Source organism: Canis aureus, chromosome 15 (genome assembly GCF_053574225.1).
Source record: "Canis aureus isolate CA01 chromosome 15, VMU_Caureus_v.1.0, whole genome shotgun sequence".
In the NCBI taxonomy this organism is placed as follows: Eukaryota; Metazoa; Chordata; class Mammalia; order Carnivora; family Canidae; genus Canis; species Canis aureus.
In genome coordinates this window covers 3,228,977-3,245,332 of record NC_135625.1, presented here as the reverse complement: position 1 = coordinate 3,245,332, position 16,356 = coordinate 3,228,977, and the positions used below count along the sequence as shown (strand labels likewise).

Here is a 16,356-nt window from a genome sequence, read left to right as displayed (position 1 = left end):
TTCTTCTGGAATGCCCATGTTCACTATGTTTAAATATAAGTTGAATACAAGACCATATTGCCTATTACTTTATTTTTTATTTTTTTAAAGATTTAGCTATTTTAGAAAGAGAGAAAACATGCGTGTGTGCATGCGGGTGGGGCAGGGGCAGGAGGAGGGAGAGAGAAGCAGATTCCCCGCTAAGCGAGGAGCCGCGCCTGGGGCAGCCCAGGGCCCTGTGATCAGGACCCGAGCCCAAATCCAGAGTCAGAGGCTTAACCCACCGAGCCACCTGGGTGTCCTCATGTTGCCAAATATTTTTAAATTAAGATCTTACATTTGTATTAAAGAAAAAAACTGAAGGAAGTTGAATTTCAATAACTCAGGAAGAAGTAAACTTGTTTGATGTTTTTTAAAACCATTTCTGTTGGATACAGGTAATTGAAATCCAGTAAGTATGACCCACTGATATACACTGTTCCATTTTATAATAATTAAGTACAGAAACAAGGACATTTGAATCAATGTGTTATTCAGTCCTCAGGTTTCACTAAGTGGGCTTGCTTTCATTTCCTAATTAACTTGCTTGAAAAATAAGTGATTATTGCCGACTATTTGTTATAACATAAACCCATTTTGTTATTATCTCTAATAACTTAATTTTATCTTAGAAAAAAAACTCCTAAAGTTCCACAGAATTAATACGTTTTTATTTACGTTTTGATTAAATTATTTTCCAATATATCAAAGGTATATATGCTAATCACAAGATATTAGTTCCAGCAAGATACTTAATGAAATTAAAGCCATCCAAATCTATTCCGGATGTTAGTATCACAGCCACCTATTTGTCTATGATACTGTATAAAATATATTTTGTATGTATGTATTCTGTATATATCGTATATAATTAAAATCTTCCAAATATACAATGTTCAGGAGTTGTTGGGCTCTCAAGGAGCTGCCAATTTCAGGTATGGGGGAAAAAGGCTTTTTTTTCTAGATCCGTAAATAGAAAGGACACTAATATTTTACAGCATATTGTACATCCAGAGTCCTGCAAAGAATTTATTAACTCCATTGGTCATTATAAACAGCCTGTGAGCAGGAGAAAGCTCTGAAATCTCCTGTACGAGGTTGTAAGACAGGACTGGGGAAAGAGGAAAGGATCATAAACCTTATTAATAATATAGGGAGAATCTTCCAGGCAACACCTTGACTGATTGCTCATTTTCCACTGAAAGTAAGAAAACCACATAAAACACTTCACAACCCCAGAAGTCATTCACAAGTCTTCACAGGCATTTTTCAGCGGGTTTTGTTTTTTGCTTTTTTTTTTTTTTTTTTTCAGACCATGGTGAAGGAGAGTCACACCTCCAGTGCTAGCCTGGCTGGAACAATTAGCAATTAAGTGCAGAAATAGCTCCAGTGTTCTTCTGAGACTGAACTTTGAACAATTTTTGGACAGAGATTAAAGGTCGTTATCAGGGGCGCCTGGGTGGCTCAGCTGGTGAAGTGTCTGCCTTTGGCTCAGGTCATGATCTTGGGATCCTGGGATCGAGCCCCACATTATCAGGCTCCCTGCTCACTGGGGAGTCTGCTGTTCCCTCTTCCTCTGCCCCACCCCCTGCTATCTCTCTCTCCCTCTCCCTCTGTAAAATAAATAAGTCAAATATATATTTTTTAAAGATTTGATTTATTTATTCATGAGAGACCGAGAGAGAGAGAGAGAGAGAGAGAGAGAGAGTGAGAGAGGCACAGACACAGGCAGAGGGAGAAGCAGGCTCCCTGCGGGGAGCCTGATGCAGGACTCTGGGATCATGACCTGTGCCGAAGGCAGATGCTCAACCACTGAGCCACCCAGGCGTCCCTTAATAAAATCTTTAAAAAAAAAGAAAGGTGTTTATCCCTAATGACATAAGACAGAGAGGACTGGATTAATCATTCTGGATTAATGTGGATACTCTAGAATACCGTGAACCAAGACCTAGGGTGGCGAGTGATGTGGAAATAAGGAAGCCATGACATAGGAGTCATACCAGAAAAATGGACATTTTTTCTGAGTCTTCTGATTAAGTAAGTTACCAGTACCTTAGAGGAAGAGACAGTGCCCATTAAAATTCACCCCACATAGTTACATTCTTCATTTCTTATTTGTATTTGTTGGAGATTTTTTTGGTCAACTTTATATAGGCTCACTCTCTATTAATGTTCTTGTTTTACCATTACAGGCTCTTGAAATAGGTACACCGGGTACTGTCCCCTTTGAGCATCCTGCCCCTGGAATTAACCCCATATTGTTTGAAAGTGCATGATACGTTGTCACTATGGTCACAGTCATCCATACATTCTCTTTCCTGAAGTTCTTAGCCATTTTTAATAAAATGATAAATATTACCACAAAAAGACATAATTATTTCCCTTAAATCAAGTGATGTGTTTTATAGTAATAGAAGTCTCCTAAAAAATCATAAGAAAGACAGGGTATATTTAATGGATTAAAGCTGATTAACTTAATATTCCTAGTGTATAGCTGTTTTATTTTTCACTCAAGGTCAACTGATGCAGGTATAACATGATATAATCTCATTAAAGCCTCATTGAAGCCAGTCTCATTGGTTTTAAATTAAGACATTTTTCCTTCGTTAAAAAAATTCCTTTTAAAGACAAGTACAAATGTTACACTGCTCAACCATTTACTTGCTAATCAGAATTAACAATAAATAATGGAAATATTTGGTGTAAACTATCAATTTGCCTGTTCAGTTGACTCAGAAAATCATCAACTGCTTTTCAGAATACATATGTATGAAGGATCATGATGCCGCAACTTTACCTAAAAGTAGCTAAAAGTTCTAGGACATCGACATACATAATAATATTTTAATAACATTAAGTTGTGATACTTATTACTCTGTTCTTCAAGCTGTTTTGGTTTAATCATGAAAAAGTCTCATGCTGAATTAAATAAAAATGTTTCCTTTAAATACGATAGCAATATGATAGGATGTATATAGAGAGGTAGATAATAGAGTAGATGGGTGGGTGGATAGATAGGGGTACAGATCTATATATATTTTTTTGAGATTTTATTTATTTGAAAGAAGAAGAATGAGAGCGAAAGAGAATGCGAGCAGGTGGGAAGGGCAGAGAGGGAGGGAGAAGCAGACCCGTTGCTGAGCATGGAGCCCAATGTGATGAAGGGCTCCCAGGACCTCAGGATCATGAACTGAGCCAAAGGCAGGCGCTTAACCAACGGAGCCACCTCAGTGCCCCCAGATCTATCTCTATATATCCACTCTCCAATTTTGCTCAATAATATTTAAAATAAAAATTGGGAGACCTCACGATAAAACCTTATGTCAACTTGTATGGAAATCTAGATAAAATGGGAAAATTTCCAGAAAACTATAACTTAACAAAGTGACTCAAAAAAAAAATCTTCTAATATTAATTAATACAGGATTTACCAATTTTGGCACTGTTGACACTTTGGACCAGATATGTCATGCTTGGTGGGATGGAGGCGACTGTCAGGGCATTTTAGGATCTTTAGCAGTGTCACTAGATACCAGCTGTGACATGTGAAAAACTATAAATGTCTCCAGATGTCGCCACATGTCCCATAAGAACCAAAGTTGTCCTACATTGAGAAACGTTGAAATAGAGGAAGCAGGAGTCGAACATTTTCTCAGCTAGAAAATGCTGTACCCAAATAATTTTCCAGGTATTCCATCAAATGTTGAAGGTATATATGGCTGTAATTTTATACAAACAACTCCAAAGAATTGGGAAAGAGAATATCAGTTTATGAAGCCAAGACAACTTTGACAGCAAAACAGAAATGAAAAAAAAAAAAAAAAAAAAAACAGAAATGAATAGTATGTGAAAGGAAAAATCTCAGATCATTTTCATAAATGAAGGTAGGCGCAAAAATCCTGAGCAAAGTTGCAAACATACCAAATGCGGCGGGATCTAAGACGATATGACAAAGTTGAGTTTATCCCCTCAAAATGCAAGACAGGGTGAGTATTAGAGAATTGTCCCCATTTACCACATGCACGGATTAAAGTAGGAGACAAAAGTCATGATTATTCCAATAGAAGCAGAAAAAAACATTCGATAAAATTTTACACTCATTTGTGATGAAGACAGTTGGCAAAGTAGGAACAGAAAGAAGCTTCCTTAAAGTGATAAATGATATCAGACGTGCTATATAAGGCATATCTAAAAGTATATCTACCAGAAGTCTGCAGGAAGCATTATTCTTAATAGAAAAACATGATTTTCTTAAAATCAGTTTTCCAAAAAGATCACCGGCACCTTTCCTAAACTTTATACTGCTACTGCATTCTTGGACAATAAGGAGATAAAAAAAGCACATTAAAAGTTTTAGGATTACATAGAGATCAGATCATTACTATTCTTAAATCATACAAGTGCCTACATAGAAAGTCCACAATATTATGCACTAATTATTAGAAAACAGTTTAGCAACCTAGCAACAAATACATATTTGTAATTCTGTACTTCAGCTATAATATAAAACACAATATAAAAAATGTAATTTTAAAAGGCACCTTTTGAAATGGCAATGAAGCATGAACCAGTAGGAATAAACCTTATAACAGGTTTACAAGGCTGGTATTCAAAATGTTATAAGACTTTAATGAAAGTCATTAAAAATCTAAATAAATAGAGGCACTGCCGGCAGCCTTGAATGTAAATACTCACAATCAAAAATATATAAATTCTCTCCCAGCCCCCAATCTATAAGCTCAATGCCATGACAACCAAAATGCCAATAGGAGCTTTTATTAGGCTATGACAAGCTGATTAAAAAAAAATTGTGGAAGATTAATGTGTCAGCAACATCCAAGGAAGAACAGCACAAGGAAGAATAAATCAATATGATCCATAAAAATATTTGTTATAGAGTTTTAATAATTAAAAGATCACATTTTTTAAAATTTTAATTTATTTATGATAGTCACACAGAGAGAGAGAGAGGCAGAGACATAGGCAGAGGGAGAAGCAGGCTCCATGCACCGGGAGCCCGACGTGGGATTCGATCCCGGGTCTCCAGGATCGCGCCCTGGGCCAAAGGCAGGCGCCAAACCGCTGCGCCACCCAGGGATCCCCAAAAGATCACATTTTGAAGTCACGGATAGGCAGAGCCATGGAAATCTAGGGACCATGAATACAGGGCTTCATGGATCCATGAAAACAGGAGGGATCCTTTGGTAAAAAGGTACTGGGAAAACTAGTTATTCAAATTTTAAAAATTAGATTCCCATTTTAAACCATTCACAAATAGTAGTTCCAGATGAAAAGTAAAGTTCGAAAACTTTTAGAATAAAACAAACATTTTTTATTTTAAATAAAGTCATCAGGGGCACTAACCAGGAGGGAAGCCTAAAATTAATAAATTACAGCTAAGGTCTGTTCATCAGGAGATAACAAAGAAATATTAAGTCAGAACACACCAGACACAGACATTGTCAACAACTGTAACTGGCCAGTGATTAATGCAGAATGCGTAAACAATTACTCCAAGAAAAACAAAAGGAAACTCCATAGAAAAAATGTGCAAATGGTATAAATAAGCACATCATAGAAGAGGACACCAAATATAGTCCATTACTGTATCTAAAAATCATAAAGATACCAGACTTTATTAGTGATCAGAATAATAAAAATTAAAACCTTAGAGGCTGCTCGACACCTACTAGATTGGCAAATGTTACCTCCTGCAGCATTAGCAAGTGTCAGAAAATATGTTGTCCGGTGGGGAACCTTACACCCCGCTGCCAGACCCAGGAATTGGCACAGCCATTTGGAAAACAAATTTTATAGTATTCGCAAAAAATGTTATTGCTAAAGCAAACCTTTAAACCTTTTCTTTTATCAGTTGATACGTTACCAGCTAGATTAGAAAGGCATCAGTTAGGAGCTTGTCAACATGACACCGTATGTGAAGAAAATAAAATATTACAATGTGCATGGATGTAGGATCTGTTTTCTTTAAAGGAACAAGTATATTCCCTAATCACTGCATAAACCATAGCGTCCGTTCAAAATATTATGTCAATATAATTGAGGCACGTCGTAGTGCGATAGGGTCGTCGTGTCGTTAGTGGCCGCACAGCTAATACAGTAACCCTGGTGTGAAAATGACGGAGCAGAGCGACGTGAGCTTGTAATCCACCCTGTGCACGTTTCACCTTTGGGGAGGGTGAGTGGGATGTGTGATTGCTTCCTCGTTGCTTTGGTTTTAAGTTGGGAGTCAGCACCTAAGGGTGGAGTAAAATTTGTGCACCGTTCCTGGTGTAAAACTGGGCGTTGTATCCAGTCCCACCGATCCAGTGATGCTTCCTGAGGTTGGACTGCGTTCCCGACCCAGGAGAGCTGGGGCGAGGCTGCCACGTTGCATCTGGACAGGCCGACTCCATGGAGAGCCGCTGGGCAGGGATCCAACCTGTCAGACGCCGCGCACTGCCCAGACCCGTCAGGGTGGTGTCCCACGGCTTCGTGCCTTTGCCATTTGGAGATATCTGAAAACTGTGGCTACAGCATGTTCAAAACCTGTTCCAAGATTCTAGCAGGTTAGACTTCCTGACTGAAGCTTGTAGTTTGGGGGGAAAAAAAAAATCTTTCTTTAGCTGACAAGGGTGCGAACTCAAAGGCAGCAGTCCCTGAAAACTCAAACAAGATGAGATTAAATCAACGAGTGGGACGTGTCAAGCAAAACCAACAAGAAAGGGGGGTGTTCAAGGCTGTGTAGCAAAGTTTTAATGAATGAATGAATTAATTAATTTATTTATTTATTTTAGAGAGACAGAGAGAGCATGGGTGATTTGAGGGCAGAAGGAGAGGGAGAGAATCTCAAGTGGACTCCGTGCAGAGCGTGGAGCCCGACACGGGGCTCGACCTTAGGACCCTGAGATCACGACCTGAACCCAAAACAAGAGTCCGATCTCTAACCGACTGAGCCAGCCAGGTGCCTCTGAGCAGCAATGTTTTCACCTCGAGCAGGTCAAGTTCGGCCAATTTGACGGAGAGCCCCCTTGAAAGCTGGCTGTGTGGGTGGGCACCCCGTGGCACGAGCCCTGGCGAGCCTGATGCGGGCAGGGATCCGAGTAGGCCTATCTCAAGTCTCTGCCCCTCCTTGGGGTCCATCTTCTTCCATCCTATTGCCTTCACTTTCCTTCCAGCAGATGTGCCTAACACCCCATGTTCGTTGGGAGCCTGCTGTTATTCAGGCCCTGGGAGATGCGCCCCCCAAATACCACTTCACCTGTGATTTTCAGGATCTGCTCTTAGAACCTTCGAAATCAGGCTCTGCTGCTTATTTAACCTCCTTCGTCCCTGCTCTCCCATACTCCTCTTCTCCGCCCCGTAATACCATCCCCTCCTGATGCCCTCCACAACCTGTAATCACTTTCCTCCCGGCGTCTTTCTTAATGCCAGTTTACCTTGAAAAATCTCATGTCCTCAAATTCATTCAAATATTCAAATGTTGTCAATTTGCATGCATCACCTAGAATCTCTTCTCCAGAAGTTTTTCCTCCGGCTAATCTAGTTTTCATTTATTACTTGCACTTTAACTCAGTATTATGGGACTTTTCCCCTCTGATCTCCATTTACCTTTTATTTTGCTTTTCTTAAATGATACCGGTGTTTCCCCCCCGCCTTAGTTTTGGTGAAATGCACCCAACATACAACTTACCCTCTTAGCCATTTTTATGTGCAATTCAGTAAGTAGCATTAAGTATGTTTTCATTGTTGGACAACTATCGCTACCGTAGTTTCTAGAACATTCTCATCTTGAAAAATGGAAACTCTGTACCTGTTATATGGCAGTATCGCATGTTCTCTCCCCCAGCCCCAGCCCCAGCCAACCACCAGGCTACTTTCTGTTTCTAGTCTAGACACCTTAGGTAAGGAGAATCATGTGGTATTTGTGTGTGTGCGTGCGTGTGTGTGTGTGTGTGTGTGTGTGTGTGGCTTATTTCACTCCGCATAATGTTGTCAGGGTCTATTCTTGTGGTAGCAGGTGTCAGAATTTCCTTCCTTTTTAAAGATGAATGGTGTTCCGAGTATTCGACTGGACGTACTTACCAGATTTTGCTTCTCCATTCTTCTGGTGAGGGACCCTTAGGTCGCTCTCACCCCTTGGCTATTGTGCATGACGCTTCTGTGGACGTGGGCAGGCAAATATCTCCTTGAGACTCTCTTTTTGATTCTTGTGAGCATAGAGCCAAAAGTGAAATTCCTGGATGTTATAATAATTGTATTTTTAATTTTCTTGAGGAACTGCCACGCTATTTTCCACAGCAGCTGCACCATTTCGCATTCCCGCCAACAGTGCGTGAAATGTTCTAATTTCTCCACATCCTCACCAGCACTCGTTATTTCCTATTTATTTCCCTAGTAGCCCTTCTGATGGGTGTGAGGTGACGTCTCCCTGTGGTTTTCATTGCCGTTTTCCTAAGGGTCGGTGCTGGTGAACATCTTCCCCTGTGCTTGTTGGACAGTATCACATAGATTATTGAAGTCATCTTTCCATTTCTTTCTAGTACGTCGGTTCTGGGTCCTCAGTGGACTGTGAATACCGATAAGTAAGCCATGGTCTCTACTTCCGAATCTCTGATATATTCTTTAAGTTTTCACAAACTCTGTGAGGTATTCGGTTAGTCGATGTTGAGAATTGCAAGAATTACGTTGAGGAAAAGAATTTCTGTAGCTCTCTGACGAGGGTCTGGGGCACTTTTTGATGACTGCTGTCTCCAAAGTGACTGACGAGCAGCTTCCCCTGGATGTCCTCTGCAGACTTTACCTATCATATGTACTAAGGATTTCTAAATCTGAATTTCTCCATGTATTATCTCTGTCATGAGACCTCCCAGCAATTCAGATGCCTAAAACTCAGTAGAATTAAGACTCAAAAGTATTTATTTTACTCCAAAGCTCCTCATGCCTGTCAAACCTGCACTGCTGATTGCTCCAGGCTTTTGACCTTATTTTTGACTCCTAATTCTTCTCTGCTTGCCAGGAAAAATAGCCAGCGACTCGCATCCCTATTCCTTCCTTGAGGCAGTTTCTCTAGGTCCGGGATCAGTATCCTGGTGCAGTCCTCCCTAATCACAATTCTGGGTGCCTTTAAGAATCTCTAGATATTTCATGTATTTCTGGTGGTATCTTGGCTTTGATTTGCTCCAAATAGCTGCAGCCAAACCTTTCTTGCTAAGAGCTGTTTTTTTTTTTTTTTTTCTAATCAAGTCATTTTCTTGAAGAACAACTTTCAAAAGTTCTTTTTTGTCTATCCTGTTAAGATAGATTTCTTCACAAATTTTAAGAGGTGACTTATGGAACAGATACGAGGCACAGTCTCCAAAGTCATAGAGCGAATAACTTGGATAATGCTGGAGAAACCACAGAGCTAATTTTTATTTGATATATGGAATAAAGATTTGTAGTTCTTCGAGGTGTTTATGCATGCTGTTGGTTACAGAAAAGTGATGATTTTCAAACAAAGGGCTGACTGGTCTTGGAAAATATATGCCTCGTGAAGAGCTTACTAACTCGATAGAAATGGAATTGGCCTTTCAAGTCATGAACTCTACAGTCATGCAAGGGTACCCTGTATTCTAACAATTACTGTCATATCCTATAACTTCTTGACTTGGTCCAGCTCTTGGAAAGCCACACTGTATCCAGAGTCCTGAGAGCATTTTACTTTCTCTGGAACTGCTTTAATCAAGGTGTTCTCGTGCTCAACGGATACCTACCATCTACATCGTTTCCAGAGAGCTTTCATAGAATGGCTTGGAAACACATTTTCACTCTCTTGGAATTCTTTAACACGTATTATCACATCTTTATTTATGTTCCTGGTTGAAATCCCCTAGCTGTACCATCTATGGATGCCATTTATCCTATGTTTATTAAGGTCAATAATGGGATTCTCTGCTAATTTTGTGTCTGCCATGTGGCCTATCACAACGTGATATGTAGTGCTTCAAATGTGCGTACTTGATGGGTAGATCGTGGCAGTAAAATGCATATTGAAATACCGGTTCTTGATGACTTATTCATTAGAGGGGAGTCACAGGTTTAAATATGTGAGAATTGCTAATCCATGCATTACTTGAATAGTCAGGGGAAAAGATTTTTAAAGAATTTTTAAAGATTTATGTATTTATTAGAGAGCACAAGCAGGAAGAGGGGCAGAGGGAGAGTGAGAAGGAGAGAAGAGACTCCCTCCTCACTGAACACAGAACCCCACAAAGGCTCCATGCAGGGCTCAGTCCCATGACCCTCAGGTCATGACTGGAGCTGAAATCAAAAGTCGGATGCTCAATCGACTGTGCCATCCAGGTGCCTCCAGGAGAAAACATTTTTTCAAACAATAAATTAACAAATGAAAATTAAAATATCAGAACTGAGTGAACACTGTGTCCTCCCCATCTGATGGGGACAGCAGAGATACATATCGATCAATCTACAGTTCTATGATACGAGTAAGACAAGCAAATAAGCAATGAACTATGAAGACACGAAGAAGGTAGCCGGTCATTCTATCTGCACGAGTTAAGCAAGGGTGAAAAGAGAAGTTATATTCAATCATCAGGAGGTTTCTCCACTTGAAGGAGGGAAGCAGTGACTTCAGGAAAAGGGAAAAATAAGAGTAAGTGTGTGTGTGTGTGTGTGTGTGTGTGTAGGATGAAGATAAGTAACTTGAAAAGTAGGAGTTATTTTATAATTTGCTTGGAAAAAAACATTTGAGAAGCTTGATGTGTTCATTGAAAAAAACAAAATAAAGAATTTTTAAAAGTAAATAAGCAGTACAATCCTATGTACTCAGAATAATATTGGATATTAAAATGGTTTGAATCGTGTTTTATTAGTCATTTAAAAACGTAGTGAGACACACGTGCACACAAAGTAGATCATAGACTTTCCCGTTTGAAGATTTAGTGTCATCAAATATCTGATGGTTTTCTTTAGCAAAATAAAAATGAGAAAATTAACAAAGGCTTTAGAAAAGTACCTCGTATATGAAGACAACTGATTTTTGAAGAAAATTAAACCCTCTTTTTTTTTGCAGTTGTGAGAAATTTATTGTACACAATGGCTTCCTATGTGAGCAGTGTTGGCATAGAACAGCAGAACTATCTCACACCATCACAAGGAAACGTTTTTGTTTTGAACACCACGTCTTAGTACTCAAAAAGTAAAACGTCTATTCTCAATTCTGTGCTTTCCAAGAACAGCATACATTTCACTCAAAGAACCTGTTGAAACCACACAACAGCTTAATGGCATTTTTCAATAAATACGTTTGTTTCTATTTAGCAGAGTTAACAGATTATAATACGAATTAATCAAGAGAAGCAGCCAGAGACAAGCCTTGGTAATTCAGAACTAAGAGACATCACTTGGATCTGCAATTGTCTACACAGTGGCCCCTTAACTACCACTCTACATCTACTATTGTCTCCCGCAAATGCACTTTGAATAGGGTAGACAAAGAGAAGTTTCTTAAAGTGGAAATTGATCTGTTCCCAACTTGATTAAAAGGCTCCTGTGTCCTTCTGTTGTGCTCCTCAGTAGGATCCCAGTCGTCGATGGTGGCCCGTGAGACTTCGCACACTATGGTGTCTGTGTGGTTCTTCACGTTCATTTCTTGCCCCCTTCCCGATCCCTCACTAAGCTTCAGCTCTGCTGGGCTTTCAGTGTTTCCACACTTGCCTTCCCAACACACCTACTCTGAAAGTTTTCCCATCTTCTTGACACTCATACTCTTATTCCCTTCCCACTCTGCGCACACTCAGATTTCAGCTCCAGTACCCCGTGGACATGTCCTCTGTGCTTTACCGCACCCATCCTCCTCCTCAGGCTTCATCCCAGAGTCTGCTGCTCCACTGCCTACCACGAATTACATGTGCGCTCACATGATGTATGTTTGTACAAATGTGCATGTGTGTTTCCCATGAGGATGAGGGCAGGGGATATCCCCATCTTTTCTCACACAACGTGTGGGGTACTCGTCAAGTATCTCTGCAATGAATTAATTTTCCTAAAAAAAAAAACATTAGAAAATGTTCATCTGTATTACTGGAAGAAAACTCTCTATATATAGATGTAGATATTGATTTATAGATATGTCACTTGTGCATGGGAGTCAGGAATGGCATATCGTGGGATTTACAATAATTATGGGAAAATTGTGTTGGGAAACATGGAGTTTTTTGAAATTTCAAATGTATTAAGTCATTGCACTTACACTGTTTCGTGATTACCCTAAAAATCTTTCTTGCCACAAAAAGTGGAAAAATTTTAAGCATTTGAAAATTCGTGCTTTTTGATCTACTGTTATTCTAAGTTTTTAGAAAGCATGAGAGAGACAGTAAGAGCAAGAAAGCATAAGTGGGGGTGAGTGGAAGGGGAGAGAGGAGAGAGAGAGAGAGAAAATCTTAAGCAGGCTCCATGCCCAGCACAGAGCCCCACGGAGGATGTGGATCTCACTACCTCGAAGTAATGACTTGAACCAAAATCAAGAGTTGGTGCTTAACCAACTGAGCCAACCAGGCGCCCCAATGCTAAGTATTTTTGGAAAAAAAAGAAAAAAAAAGATTACTTTGGGGAGGATGAATCACAAATACCAAGAGAGCTTCTTTCAAGAGCACAATACAGGAAAACACAGGTTTGAGAAGTCAAGAGCTGGTATTAAAGAGAGAAGGTGGGTAAAGTGGCAACTGTAGTGTTAATCATTTCTTTCTGCTGTCAGTGTGGATTTGCTCTGTTTTTCACGTTCTTATATTTTGTACCGTGTGTGTGCACACTCTGTGAACATCCTCCCTCCAGGTCACATCACACTTACCTTACTCTGCCCAGGGGAAAATGTCAAGACATCGTTCATCCACCAAAAGAAAGCACTGTTCTATTTTAAATGGGATGAAATAATTCATGCGCTTTTATTTTATGTTTCCTTCAGATGCTCTGACACTGCTGAGGTATTTAGAGGACTTTCCTTCTCTTTGTTCTTTATCATGCTGACAGAGGAGGAATTTGGTGCAGTAGGTTACGAACCGTCATTTTGGTCACATTCTGTGCTTTGTAAATCTCTTTTTTATCCAACACATCAGTTCATATCTTTCCTCAGTGTTACTCATCACAGGAAAAAAGAAAACTTGACTCTGAACATTGCAGCCTGTAGAAGTGCCCGTAAGAACTCTGCATCAGACACCGACGTGTGTCCTTTTGGTGATTACAGAAACAGACTGAGGTCATGAACGTATCTCATAGAGAAGGCTGCACTATACTATCTGCTCTTAACTTATAGTTTAAAGAAATCTTTTTTTTTTGTTAATTTTTTTTTGTTAATAAAACACAGGGGAACTGTAATTTGGGCACAGAAAGAAGGAAAAATTCATATTGAATTTTTATGTCATTTTGTTATTTATCTAGAAACTGTTTTAATATATATATTAAATATTTAACATATATATATATATATATATATTTTAGTGTGCTTTCAGGGGCCACTCACACAGGTGATTCATAACACAAGTTTTATCTAGTTCTATTAACATTGATGTTTACAGAAATCCAGTGAGAGGGTTTTTTTAACATTTTTTCAAGATTTTTATTTTATTTATTTTATTTTATTATTTTAATTTCATTGCGAGAGAGAGAGCTCAAGCAGGGGGAAGGGAAGGAGAGGGAGAAGCAGACTCCCCACTGAGCAGGGAACCTGACGTGGGACTGGATCCCAGGACCCTGAAATCTTGACCTGAGCCAAAGGCAGACACTCCACTGACTGAACCCCCCCAGGGGCCCCCCAGTGAGAGCTTTAACAGTTACAGGTGATGTTTGCTAATGTCAATGACTTACTGTTGGATTCAAATCCATCTTCGAGGTGTGTGGGTAATTTAAAGCACCGGCATATATTAAGCGAGGTGTTCCATAGTTAGTTCTACCGAAGATACGTAGGATAGTCTGCCTTCAGACATTTATTTGGAAAGGTACGGTCCACCCACAAGAAGCGTAACTGGGAAAGGTGAACGAAATTTAAAAGTCTGTAATGATCGTGTACTCTGGACAAAATTTTTTTTCCTTTGTATTTTTTTTCCCCATTTATATCAACTTAAGCATTGCTTCAGTTTTTGAAGAGGATATCTCCACCCACTCTTAAAAACTCGAACAAGCTGATTTATTATTTCAATTCTCTTCTGTTCATATTGATTTATTCATAATCTCCTGGACACATGTTGAAAATTAAAATCCCAAAGATACAACACGTGCTCTGATGACCTGACATGTACGGGCATATTTTAACTAGTCCTTATCATATGGGAATGAAGTAGATTCTTGCCTTCCAACTTTGCATGATTTTGCAGGATCTGGGTGTAGCAAGGAAGATTATCTGGAAGAGGACAAAAACCATTTTTATAACTGTAATTACCTGTGCTGCCTGCCTATGATTATTTCAATTTCCCGTTGCCGTTTCTTTGATGAAGTCCTCACTCCCTAATGCATTGCACTTCGAGTTCCTATTATTCTTGGCTGTTTTGCCGATTCTTCTGTGAACCCCCTGAAAAGGTGGTATGAGTACTAACTGTTCTAAGAGACAGTGTGGCATCCAGGAGCATCCTATTGGAAACAGAAGTTGGCACATACATCACGAGGGCCGCTTCCCATTTGATGACATTTGAATCTGAATTCAGTAAACACCAAGCCAAGCAACACGAGTTGCCATTCCTATTCTTGTATTCTTCTTCTTTATTTCTAATCCCAGAAAAATTTCTTATGTTATGTTCTTTTCCATCAAATTACCTTTGGTTCATTTCTCGATCCTATTTTACCAAGACATGAAAACATACAGAGCTTACTTCTTTCATTGCAATGGTGATACCATCCAGAGAGTTTGAACCCACAGAGTTTGTACTGGAGGAGCACGGTGAATGAGAAGAGCTTTCAGCCTTATTGGTAAAAATATTGAAATTAAGAGACAATTTGTAACTACGTATACTTGTATTCATGTATTCATCCATTCATCACATACTTGGCTGCCGACTTGGCTTAGCTTAGTGGACTCAGGCTTAGAAGACATAGTTTCTGACTTCTGGTAGTTTACAGTCTCCATTTCAGGCATCTGAAATGAGCCAAGAGTGACAAGACACGGTGGTGGGGGCTGGAGCCACACGCTCAGAAGCAGGGTGCACACAGGAGCATGTCTCCAACTGCAGAGTTAAGCAAAATTTCCCCATGAAAGTTGTGCCTGAGCTCAGTCACGGAACATGATTATGCCTTGAGGACAGCCAACTAAGGAGAAAAGTGTGGGGCAAGAATCATTCTAGGTCCACAAAACACATATGGGAAGGCAGAGGCGTGAGGGAGCGTGGTGTACTCAGGGAATTTTAGATCCTTTTATGTGACTGGTACCTATAGATCCTGTGGTGAGCCAGGAGGCATGAACTTGGGTGTGAAGGCAGGAGCATCGTCATGAAGGCATGTCATGGTATGGGGACTGAGCAGTGTAACCCCTAAGTGTGCACTGAGGACCCTAATCTCCAGATGGATAGATGATCAATGGGTAGATAATGAGAGATCAATGGGTAGACCATGGTAGATATAGGTACACAGGTGTATAGGCAGACAATAGATCTTTGGGTGATAGGTAGGGAGGTAGATAGAGGGATAGATAAAAGATAGGTGGGGGCACCTGGGTGGCTCAGTAGTTGAGTATCTGCCTTAGGCTCAGGGCCTGATCCCGGGGTCCTGGGATCAAGTCCCACAGGGGGTTCCCTGCAGGGAGTCTGCTTCTCCCTCGGCCTGTGTCTCTGCATCTCTTATGAATAAAGAAATAAAATTGTTTAAAAGAAAGAAGATAGGTGGGTATGTGATGGATAAGTTGTAGGAGATTTTTAGATTATAGGTAGGTAGAGATACATGGATGATAGGTACATGGATACCTGGAGGTAGTCCTCATGACAGCGACAGAGGGATAGTAGTTAGGTAGAGAGAGATGATGAGGGGGTGATGGAGAGACACAGGTGGATGGATACACGTTGCATGGACACCGTGGCCCTCCGTGTCCTGCCCTCACCTTGTTGCCACAGTGATTCTAGTCAGCCCCAGGCCCCGCCCACGAGTCTCCTGGGGCCCCGCCCACGAGTCTCCTGGGGCCCCGCCCACGAGTCTCGGGCCCCGCCCACAGCTCTCCCAGGCCCCGCCCATGACTCTCCTTGGTCCTGCCCATGACTCTCCCTGACCCCGCCCACAGCTCTCCCTGGCCCCGCCCATGACTTTCCTTGGTCCTGCCCATGACTCCCTGACCCCGCCCACAGCTCTCCCTGGCCCCGCCCATGA

At 40.5% G+C, this 16,356-nt stretch overlaps 1 protein-coding gene and 1 long non-coding RNA gene across 3 annotated transcripts in view; one reads left to right on the top strand and one right to left on the bottom strand.

Annotated features, from left to right (window-relative positions):
• CSMD1 (CUB and Sushi multiple domains 1) overlaps positions 1-16,356 on the top strand; it is a 1,870,054-nt gene that overhangs the window by 39,058 nt on the left and 1,814,640 nt on the right. The window lies entirely within an intron of this gene.
• On the bottom strand, positions 12,957-16,109 carry LOC144283909 (uncharacterized). The gene is made up of 3 exons (XR_013352405.1): positions 15,960-16,109; positions 13,879-15,309; positions 12,957-13,242 (listed from the first exon to the last, which is right to left on the bottom strand). It is a non-coding gene; the product is annotated as an uncharacterized LOC144283909 (long non-coding RNA).